The 10,855-nt window shown below is 39.8% G+C and overlaps 1 protein-coding gene across 1 annotated transcript in view; it reads right to left on the minus strand.

The window, feature by feature from the left end:
* The window catches only part of LOC104521399 (ensconsin), a gene marked incomplete at its 3' end in the record, with an annotated part of 34,258 nt that overhangs the window by 20,726 nt on the left and 2,677 nt on the right, over positions 1–10,855 (minus strand). The window lies entirely within an intron of this gene.

Below are 10,855 nucleotides of genomic sequence, written 5' to 3' on the forward strand. Positions count from 1 at the left end.
ATGAACTGACACATGGTAGTGCAGGAAGAGATGTACATGAAGGTCATGTGACAAACATCACTGAGAACCACAGAGAAAACCATACACAGAAGGAGCTCATTGATAACACAGCAGCAAAAGGGAACTGGGACAGCAAAGTGTCAAAAAGACTTTCAATTTCCAAGGCCAGCAATGTAAGGAAGATCTCTACCTAAGTTTAAGTATTTTTTAAATTCAATATGGGGGAGGGAGGGGAAAAAGAAAAGAATAGAAAAGGAAAGAATAGAATAGAAAAGAGAAGAAGAGTGCCTATTGTTATAATCATGTACTCCAGAGCAGCACCTCAAACTTTCAATTAGCAAAGATATCTGTGGTCTTTGACACAATAACATACCAAAACAGAAAAAACCAAATGCTTCCAGGTGTTCAGAGCAGGCATTGCAATCACTTCGTATAACGCTAGGACTCATCTTCACCAGGCTGTTCTTCTGCACTTTCCTGTCTACTCAGAAAAAACCCACCTCACCTAATAAAGAGCTTAGATTGCACTCTAAACCCTATGTACTTACATAGGCAGTTTCACAAAAAAATCGCTATCCTGTGTAGACCAGTTCATATGTAGAGTATCAGTGAAGAAATTTTTCCTAATATCCAATCTGAACCTCCCTTAGTGCAACTTAAGGCCATTTCCTCTTGTCCTATCACTAGTTACCTGAGAGAAAAGACACACACCCACCTTGCTACAACCTCCTTTCAGGTAGTTGTAGAGAGTGATAAGGTCTCCCCTCAGCCTCCCCTTCTCTAGGCTAAAGAACCCCAGTTCCTTCAGCTCCTCATGAGGCTTGTTCTCCAGCACCTTCACCAGCTTCTCATGATGCTGTCTTTCTATTACCCAGGTCCAGAGAAGACTGAGACCACTTTTTCCAACAATTTGGGTTACAACACGAACAACTGATGTGTAAGACATGTCACCTCCAAGGTACTGTCCCCTCTTTTTGTCTTTGCCTTCTGCTTAACAGTCCAACTTCACTAACCAATGCCTTGGGCAGAACCACTATCAGCTTGTCCCCAGAAAGGTGGCGATTTTTGCAAAAGCTTGCTCTTCCCATTAGCTTCTGCACAGCTGGATTGAGAAACAGGGTCAGCCCAAGAATGGGCAGCCACATCAGCGAGTTGTAATGTTCTTGACACTTACTCTACGTGCATTTATCTTATTTTCTTCAGCAGATGAGGATAACATTCTCCAAAAGTAACAATCGAGTTAATTTCAACCAACCACTTTTTCAAAAAAATAAAGATATACTTATCACCTTTAACACCATCTAAAAACTGACAAAAGACATTTCTAAAGTGCTTACACTTAAAGGGAAAAATAACAAAGAGTAAAACTAACCTTCTGCACTGCAAACATTTCATGTTAACTCTTCTTTGATGAAAATTTCAGAGATAGTTAACACTTATTATTACAGGACAGGACCACTTCAGACTTCCCTACTCAAAAGACATACATTTTAAAATTTCATTAACTTTTACCCATTTTGGTGTGGTTTCATTACTATTTTAACCAAAGTGCTGGCTGACACCCAAGAGCAGCAGCATTCGCCCTTCTCTAGGCCCTGAGTTTGTACTCCTACTCACCATGCTGACAGTGTTGCTCAGGGGACTGAGATCAGATGGACCAAGGAAACAATCTGGTTAAAACCAGGTTGCTTCCATGCCTTTTTTCTTCCAACACTTTTAGCTGCAGCCAGTTGTGGTGGAGGTTGGTCAGCCTGGGCAGATGGCTGAGCAGACATGGTAAAGCAAGACCCCCACGCTGAGTGGTTTTAAGGGGTTCTGAAACCAGAGGAAGCCTTGCTGCAGAAACGGGACCGCTGGGCAGTGCAGCACAGCCTGCCTGAGCTCTCCTGAAGGGAGACAGGGCTCAATAGTTTGCTGAATTCGACAGCAGGTCAATGCAATACATGTCGAGAAGCTGATTTCACTTTATTGACACCAGACTATGACACTAGACTAATTCAAACCCACCCTACACCTAAAAGGAAGGTTACAGAATATGGTTTCTCTGTATTTCACAGATTTAGGAAAGCCTCTGCCCCAAACTCTCAGTCATTGCCTATTTCCACACACATTAAATTCAAAAGTTTTTGTCTCATCTTCAAAGACCCCTGCAGTTCTGTTTGGCGCAATATCACATTCCTGTTTCTCTGACAAGTCACACTCCTAGCTTAGGATATATTTTCTCCAAAAATCAATTCTTTCTCCTCCATCAACAGAACCGATTAGTATACACTGGACACCTGTCTGAAGACAGAAGTTTCACAAAAGACACAGTGGGGTTGGGAGATCATGCCTGTTATTCATGAGGATACAAAAGGAAGGAAAGAGGCACTCAGAGCTTGAGTTTACGGGTTCAGACAGGTAAAATATTTTACTTCATAAAACCAAACTTCAACAGAACTTAACTAATAATACACTGTGAACAACACAATAATTTTAATATTTTTTTCCAATTTCAAGCCTAGGTTTTGATCTTCTTCTTCTTCTTCCTCAAATAATTGTTCATTTATGCTAGACTAAAGTAATGTTAAATAACTGCTAAATGCCATTCCTGGAGGATATGTTATTATCATAATCTCTTTCTGTATAATTACTTCCTGTGAAGCTTCTCCTGCTAGTTTTCATTTTCAGAATTATTTCCTATTTGAGTCCACTGTTATGTTTTATTTCTGATATAGAAATGTTTAGAGGGTTCATTTCAGTCCTGAGGACAGCATTGCACAGATACATACAGATGCAGAGCCTGTAATACTTTAACTTTAAAAAGCTATATGACTTCTTTTATTCTAACATGTACAAACTATAACAATTAGACAAACAATAAAGATTGGAAATGATGGAAAGTATCCCTAGGTGTCACAGAAATTGATTTTTAGGGGAAAAAAAAAAAAGGAGAATCATATCATTCCCTATCCTCCTCTTAAAAGGAAATCTGGAGTCCATTTCATTTATTGCATGCAAAATTTGCATAATTTGATCTGTGTTATAAACTTTATCTTTCCAAGCTAACCATTCAAGAGTTGAACTATATTGTTCCCTGATGCAACATCATATGTTTGCAATCTAAATTAGACCTATATTCACATAGGAAATACTCTAGAGTCTTACAGCATCCTGTGAACATGGTGCTATGCAAATGAATTTTTTAAAAAGTGCACACACCCTGTCACATAGACCCTGAACACACTAAGTAACCCAAACAATGCAGTTGTTCAAAACTAGAATTCAATCAAACCATTTTGCACAAGTTTTGAAACACCTGTTCTCTTTGAAAAAGCTAAGAGCACCTAAGGAGCTTAGTAGCGCGTATCTCATCAAAGTCCCTCTAGCTGCAGCATGTTGGCTTTTACGCAGTAGTCACTTATCTATGGACTCTAATGATCCATGGACTTTAACGATCGTATCAAGACAAGCCACTGCTGTGAGCCAAAAGACTTCCACAGATCGTGAGATCAACTGGATCTTTTGTGCCTGGAATCTGCTTACAACAGCCACCCAGCATGAAAAGGCTCCTTGGTTTTCTACTGAAAATAAAGCGCTTCCTGAGGGATACCAGAAATTAAGAAAAGCAAAAAAAACCAAAACCCCTTTCTTAACTGATATCACTAGAATATTAATTTGCCTATAAAAGACATGGAGATTGTTTGTTCTTTCTGTCATTAATGTAAATGCTTAGATCTCCTTGGGACATCATTTGTGGTGTTTCCACAGGCTTCAGGTTGCCAGGTTGTTTAGAAAAAGTAATGAAAATAATGTATTTGAACTTTCAAGACTAGGTTCAGGAAAAGAAAGGCTGAAAATATTTTTGTGTTTTGGTATGTAAAAGAGTTAGCTTTCACATGCACACTCACTGATGGGAAGACAATTAGAATGCTAAACCTCTGCATAGAATGATAAACTTCAACTTTCTGCTCCTCAGAGAAGGGAGGATAAAATCATATTTTTGATAAGGAAAGACAACTCAATAACAGAAACACACATTAATGATTTATTCCAGCCAAACACTTCCAAGGCAAATGGAAGTATTAGTCTGGAATAAATTATAACAAAAGAAATATGTCTGATTTCAAACAGATATAAAAGCTATGTCTTTCCATTACCTTTAAGGCATCAGAAAACATACACCCATCTGTTAACATGAGGAAGCTACTAATTTTACGCATGGATCAAGTATTTAAATAGTACATAAAAGCATGATTTATGATACCTCTGTTTTCTGAGAAGAAGTGCAATATCTATTTTCATTAATTTAACTTTTTCTGCAGATAGGGAAACAATCTTTCCTGGTTTTATTTTTTTTAAAAAAAGTATTAATTCCTATATTTTCTCTTATTAGAGAATCAAAGGAGAATATTTGTTTTGTTTTCACTGCTTCTTGTCTGGATTACTGACACTCTTGCATGAACTTGAAGGTACAGTTTTTGCCATCTACAAGGTAGGTACACAGCAACCTAAGTTAGTGTTGTTAGATAGGATGATATCTCCAGGAAAAGTTGAAAATAATGTATTTTAATTTCATTCTCATGCCCCTATTTATGAATTTGCAGAAACTTATTTCCTGCTACCCCAGACAGAAATTAACAAATTGTATTCTAGGGTAAAAATTGAAGTTTACTCAAGGCTTAAAAAGTCTAGGGTGAAAATTAGGGATATTGAGCCCTATTCTGAATAGGTGTGCTCTAGAAGCACAGCCAGCTGTGTTTCATAGAGACACATACATCAAATGCCTTGCTGATAGGAGGAATCAGCAGATGAGCCTATAGGAAAAGGAAGATACCTCTAAACGATCTGATCGACTTGAAGAGCATCTGATTTGCAGGATGTGGAAGGGGAAAATACCCACTTTTATGATGGCTCCTCCAGAAGTTAGGCTAAGAGCTATGCCCAGCGCTGAGTCAATGTTGGACTCCAGTACAGGTACAGTCCAACCAAAAAGCCTTTTCTTGGGGCTGAGCCTTAACAACTTCATGATATTTCTCTCCCTTGTAACACCACACATTGTCTGACAACATGCAAGAATCATTCAAAGAAAGCTCAATTGTCGTTCAAATAGCACCTACACACTGAAATCTTAAACAGTATAGGAACATTCACATTAAAGCTGGAAAATACAAAGAAAACTCACAACCTGATCCTACCTCATTACTGAGTCCTGTCTCATTACTTAGTACAATCTATAAATTTAAACATAGTCACAAGATACAAGGGCACAAAATTACAGCATAAAACCAAAACTTAGAAACTGAGTCCTGGACATGCTGTTAATACCTTCTGCTTATTTGCAAACTAGTAACGCTGGATTAGATTACAAAGCAGTGTGATCAAGGCTGTATTTCTCACACCTCTGAAGTAACAGAGCAAAAGAAAACAAAGTCAATCAAGAAAGAAACACTCCAATATATAAGACTTGAAACCAATCAATTTTACACTAGAATCAACTATTTTAATGGGGGAAGATGTTAACAGCAAACCATGGACGTTTCTTGTGAGAACAGTTTTGTAATTTATTTCCCCAATCATGCACACAGAGAGCCATTCTTTGCAGGGGTTTTAGGCTGTGAGAGAAGGGGGAGCATGCATTAAGTGTCAAAGCCTCTATTTTCTGTTTATCTATGTGAAGCAAGCAGAGGTCCCTCCAGCTCCTCTTCTGCTGTCCCTTCTGCTGTACAGCTTATAGAAAGGCAGATACTTCTAGCAATGCACTTTCTCACTCTTCCTTTTGCTTCCACCTTGGATGGACAGCTTACTTGAGTAAAGATCCTACAGTCTGTGAAACTTCCCAGCCTTTATCTTTTCTGACTTTCCAGCAGTGACCTCAGCAATAGCTTTTCTCCTCTGACCGCTGTTTCACCTTTCCTCACTGCCGGCTCCGCACAGCCTGAGACTGTGATCGCCTCCTTGCTGCATTAGCAGAAAAATGGATCAGTGATGCTTTAACTGTACCTAAAAATGGGGACATTCCATCAGGCCACAGAAACGGCTGACTGAATGAATTAAATGGTGAACTTCAGAACTGTAATAAAGTCAACCTTCCCCAGCAGCCATGCTCAGAGGGACATTCAGCACAGAAATTTTTAAACTGATTTTCCTTTAAAATTGTTTTCTTGTCTTATAAACTCTTTTGACACTCAAGTCCTCTGAGGACATCCCAAGAAGATTCATACGCTACGGTCACTGATTCCCAGTTTCTGTAGCGCTTCTGACTGTGGAAATATTAGATAAAGTTCTTTCCCCAGCTGCCAGAAAAAGAGAATAAAACAAAAGGAATTCACTGACAGAAAAAAAAAAATTGTAATTTCTATTAATGTGTATTTTACCAATTATGAGTTTCAAATGAGAGAGGAATATGTATAATAATGTGATCTTTAAAATATTATTTTGATGCTTATGCATTGTAATTATTAAGAATTTAATGGATTTAGCCAACCTGAAACTCAGACATATTCTAAAATAACTCTTCATTTAAGGAAATGCGTTAAGTCAGATGGCAGGATTACCATCTTTTGTTTCCAATGCCAGAAACTAAGTGAGTCATGTGTCCTTGTCAGGATCATAACTGTGAGGTTAGTCTTCAAGCAGGATTACTGTAGGTAAAACATGCACAGATGTCAGACTTAAAATGGTTTTCTCAAGAATCAAGGACTGAGACACTGCAAAGTAAAAACAAGAAATCGCCAACTCTTCCTCTTTGCTAGGCCACTACCTAAGGCTATCAGAATGAAATCTGTTTTAAAATCCCAATAACTTTCCCTGTTGAAAAACACATTTTGATTTTTCTTCCCAGAAAGAAGTCTATGCAAATAAATGGAATCCCAAGAGACCAACTGGCATGGAACAACTTTCACCTGTACTACTACACTTCTACCCTCCAAAATGGCAACACTACTCAATAAAAACATGAGAAAAAGCCCATGGGTCTCCCATGTCAATTTGTAAATCTTGTCCAGGAATCAGTGAGGAGACAGCTAGTTACCTGGAACCAAAACCCTCCCAGAATCCATCATGACAGTTTAATAGCAAGAATAATTGAGTTTCAGCACCAGGGATGCTCTTCAGTGCTGTTTAATTTGCCAGTACAGATACAACCAATACGACAGAGTTAAGGGTGAAGCCCCCAGACTGAAAAAGCAGAAGCTTTGATTGAACTTTTCCAGTTTGATCAGGCCATCTACCATGTTTGCCTTCACAAACAACTCAGTTCTGATGTGTGTCTCATGCAGCCTCCAGTGCCAAACACAGCCAGACAGCCTGACACATGTGAAGAAAGAATCATAGTGCCAAGCTGGAGCCAGAAGTGTGACAGTTCCCTTCGCTCTGTCCTCTAAGAACAGCTCCACTTGACAGCTATCACCCTCACCTACCACCACCTCTCAAGAGAGCTGGTCTCACACAGAGAGAGTTGATATTTGTATTTTAAAGGCCGGATGTTAACTTCATGCATAGACACTGTGGGAAATAGTGCTAGCAGAAACAGTGAAAAATGAAAACATTATTACTAAAGAGCAAATGACACATTGGAAGTATTATTTATAGAATCAAGTAAAGATTACCCTAATAATCCTTTAAAGGTCTGAACCACATATCAACAAGTAACACACACATTGCCAAATGGTCAGGGGAATAAAAAACTTCAAGCATGGCTGCTAAGCAATTCCTTTATTTCTGCCCACGTGAAAAGGCAAGTCTAAAAATAAAGCTAAAAAACCCCCCAAATCTATACAACTTATTAGGCATGGAAAACATGAGTTGCACAGAAAAAACCAGAAGTGTTGGGATAGCATTTCAAAAGCAATGCCTTTCCTACAGTGAAGGAACTAAAAAATCCTTCCTTCATCATGGGTTGATTAGCTGAAATAGCATAGGTGTCCCTGTGTGCCTTCTACATTTTCTAAAGAAAGTTACAAAATTCAACATTAATATACTAAGGTGAAAGGGGCACATAAATCCAACTTAATTCTATTTAAAAAACCCCAATTCCTTCCTTCAGTTGCTTTACTGTTGCGTGATGGCTGATGTCCCAGTCTCAACAAAATCCAGCTCTGATTTTCAGTAAGACACATTTATATAACAATATTATATAAATGTCGTTTAGATGCTTAAGATAGACAGCTTAGGCATTTCTTTGCTATGGTTCACATGACTGACTATTTAGGTTCTGCACTAAAAAGAAAAAAAAAAAAAAGCAGCTTGCATGCCATTGTAAAAATCATTGCTTTACTGTACTGGAACACAAATCTCAAGAGACAGCTTCTAAGTCATGTTAGGAGACAAATATACAGATGAAAGTACAATGCAACTTTCAATTTTCTTGTTAGTTGAAAATAATTCTTCATGCAAGAACACACAATAAATTCATACATCATGGGGACATGCAGAACTCTCCCTTTAGGAATGAAGGATTCTACATCAACTCGAAAAAACACTACAGTTTTATGTTGCTTTAAAATGTGTCACACAAAATGACACGTTTCTCAACAGAAGTCACATCCTTCCAGTAACAGATATTAATTTATCAATAGCTAGAAAAATCAGAATTCAAGAAAACTTAAGGAAAGTATCTGCACTTGAGTAAAGCACTGTTACTACACAAGGATCGAACCTGAAAAAAAGAACAAATTCAAGACATGGAAGTGTCACCTATGACAAATTAATTAAAATGGGCTAGTAACCTCTGTTTGCTCTGGAACCTGAAGAAACTAAGCCTACACACACTACCAACCTCAAGTCCAGGAGCAGCTTTTTAGAGACCGGCAAATATTCTGTCATGTTATCCCCTTGAGAAAGCCAAACCCAAAGCTTCCTTTTCCCTCTCCTAAACAACCTTAGTGATTCCTGTACAAGTAGTATGATGTTATAAAGGTTCAGTAAAGAAGGAATGACATTAATGCTATTAAGACATAGATGGCAATAAATTATGGCTCTCCAGCTTTAAAAAGCAGCAGAACTCTGGCTGGAGTTATGATATCATTCTATCAGAAGTTTACAGAAGCTAGAAAATGGAAATAAAGATCTTCTGTTTCTCAAGACATAAGAACAAAGCAGCATCCAAAGAAATTGGGGTGAACATGTGAAATATAAGAGGAAATGCTTGTGCTCCCCAGCTGCTCAACTGCCACAGAATGCTGTGGCAGCCAAATTTATAAATAGTTTTCACAAAGTCATCAATAATTCTCCCACCACCACACTCAGCATGCTGCTGTTGTGGTTTAACCCGAGATAGCAACTAAGCATCACACAGTTGCTCGCTCGCTCACTCACTCAATCCCTCCCCCACAGTGAGTTGGGGCAGAGAATTGGAAGAGTAAAAGTGAGAAAACTCCTGGGTTGAGTGAGGTAAAGACAGTTTCATAGCTAAAGCAGAAGCCACACGCTCAAGCAAAGCAAAACAAGGAATTAATTAACTTCTTGCCGTCAGCAGGCAGGTGTTCAGCCATCTCTAGGACAGCAGGGCTCCCTCACACGTAACAGTTACTTGGCAAGACAAACACCATCACTCCAAATATCTCCCTCACTTCCATCTTTTTCCCTGGGCGTCACATGCGGAGCTGTCAAATGGCAGGCAATAACCTTTTGGCCAGCTGAAGTCAGCTGTCCCAGCTGTGTCCCCTCCCAGCTTCTTGTACTCCCCCAGCCTCCTTGCTGGTGGGGTGGTGTGAGAAGCAGAAAAGACCTTGACTCTGTGTAAGCCCTGCTCAACAGGAACAAAAACATCTCTGCATTTTCAACACTGTTTTCAGCACAAATCCAAAACACAGTCCCATACCAGCTACTAGGAAGAAAATCAACTCTATCCCAGCCAAAACCAGCACAACTGCCCACCACTTGCTGCTCGTTAAGTAACCTTTACCTTCACTACTGACTTGAATAGTGTTATGCATGCTCATGCACAGGTGACATTTTGCAAGATATTGAGCACATCTGTTTGAAACCTAATGAGGGTTTTATCTGACAAAAATCCAAATAGAAAAATTAAAACCATACATCATTAACATATTCTGCAATTCTGGTTTATGGCAATAAAGGATGCAGTCAACATATTAAGAAGTCTAATCTTAATTGGTAAAAAAATTCTAAAACTTGAAAATTCCATTTAAAGTTTTTGAGTGTGACCTTCCATCATGGCTGGATGATCCCACTCAAAGAATTGCTTTCAATGGCTCAATGTCCAAGTGGAGACCAGTGACGAGTAGCATCCCTCAGGACTCAGTATTGGGACCGGCAGTGATCAACATCTTTGTCAGCGACATGGACAGTGGGATTGAGTGATCCCTCAGCAAGTTTGCCGACGACACCAAGCTGTGTGATGCGGTTGACACGCTGGAGGGACGGGATGCCATCCAGAGGGACCTTGACAGGCTTGAGAGGTGGGCCTGTGCTAACCTCATGAAGTTCAACAAGGCCAAATGCAAGGTCCTGCACCTGGGTCTGGGCAACCCCAAGAACAAATACAGCCTGGGTGGAGAATGGATCATGAGTAGACCTGCGGAGAAGGACTTGGGGCTACTGGTGGACAAGAAGCTCAACATGAGCCGACAATGTGCACTTGCAGCCCAGAAGGCCAACCGTATCCTGGGCTGCATCAAGAGAAGCGTGGCCAGCAGGCTGAGGGAGATGGTTCTACCCCTCTGCTCTGCTCTGGTGAGAACCCCATCTGGAGTACTGCATCCATTTCTGGAGCCCCCAGCAGAAGGACTTGGACCTACTAGAGTAAGTCCAGAGGAGGACCATGAGGATGATCCAAGGGCTGGAGCACCTCTCCTATGAGGACAGGCTGAAAGCGCTGGGGCTGGTCAGCCTGGAGAAGGCCGGGGGGGTC

This window comes from Antrostomus carolinensis, unplaced genomic scaffold, assembly GCF_000700745.2.
Source record: "Antrostomus carolinensis isolate BGI_N321 unplaced genomic scaffold, ASM70074v2 scaffold4960, whole genome shotgun sequence".
Classification (NCBI taxonomy): Eukaryota; Metazoa; Chordata; class Aves; order Caprimulgiformes; family Caprimulgidae; genus Antrostomus; species Antrostomus carolinensis.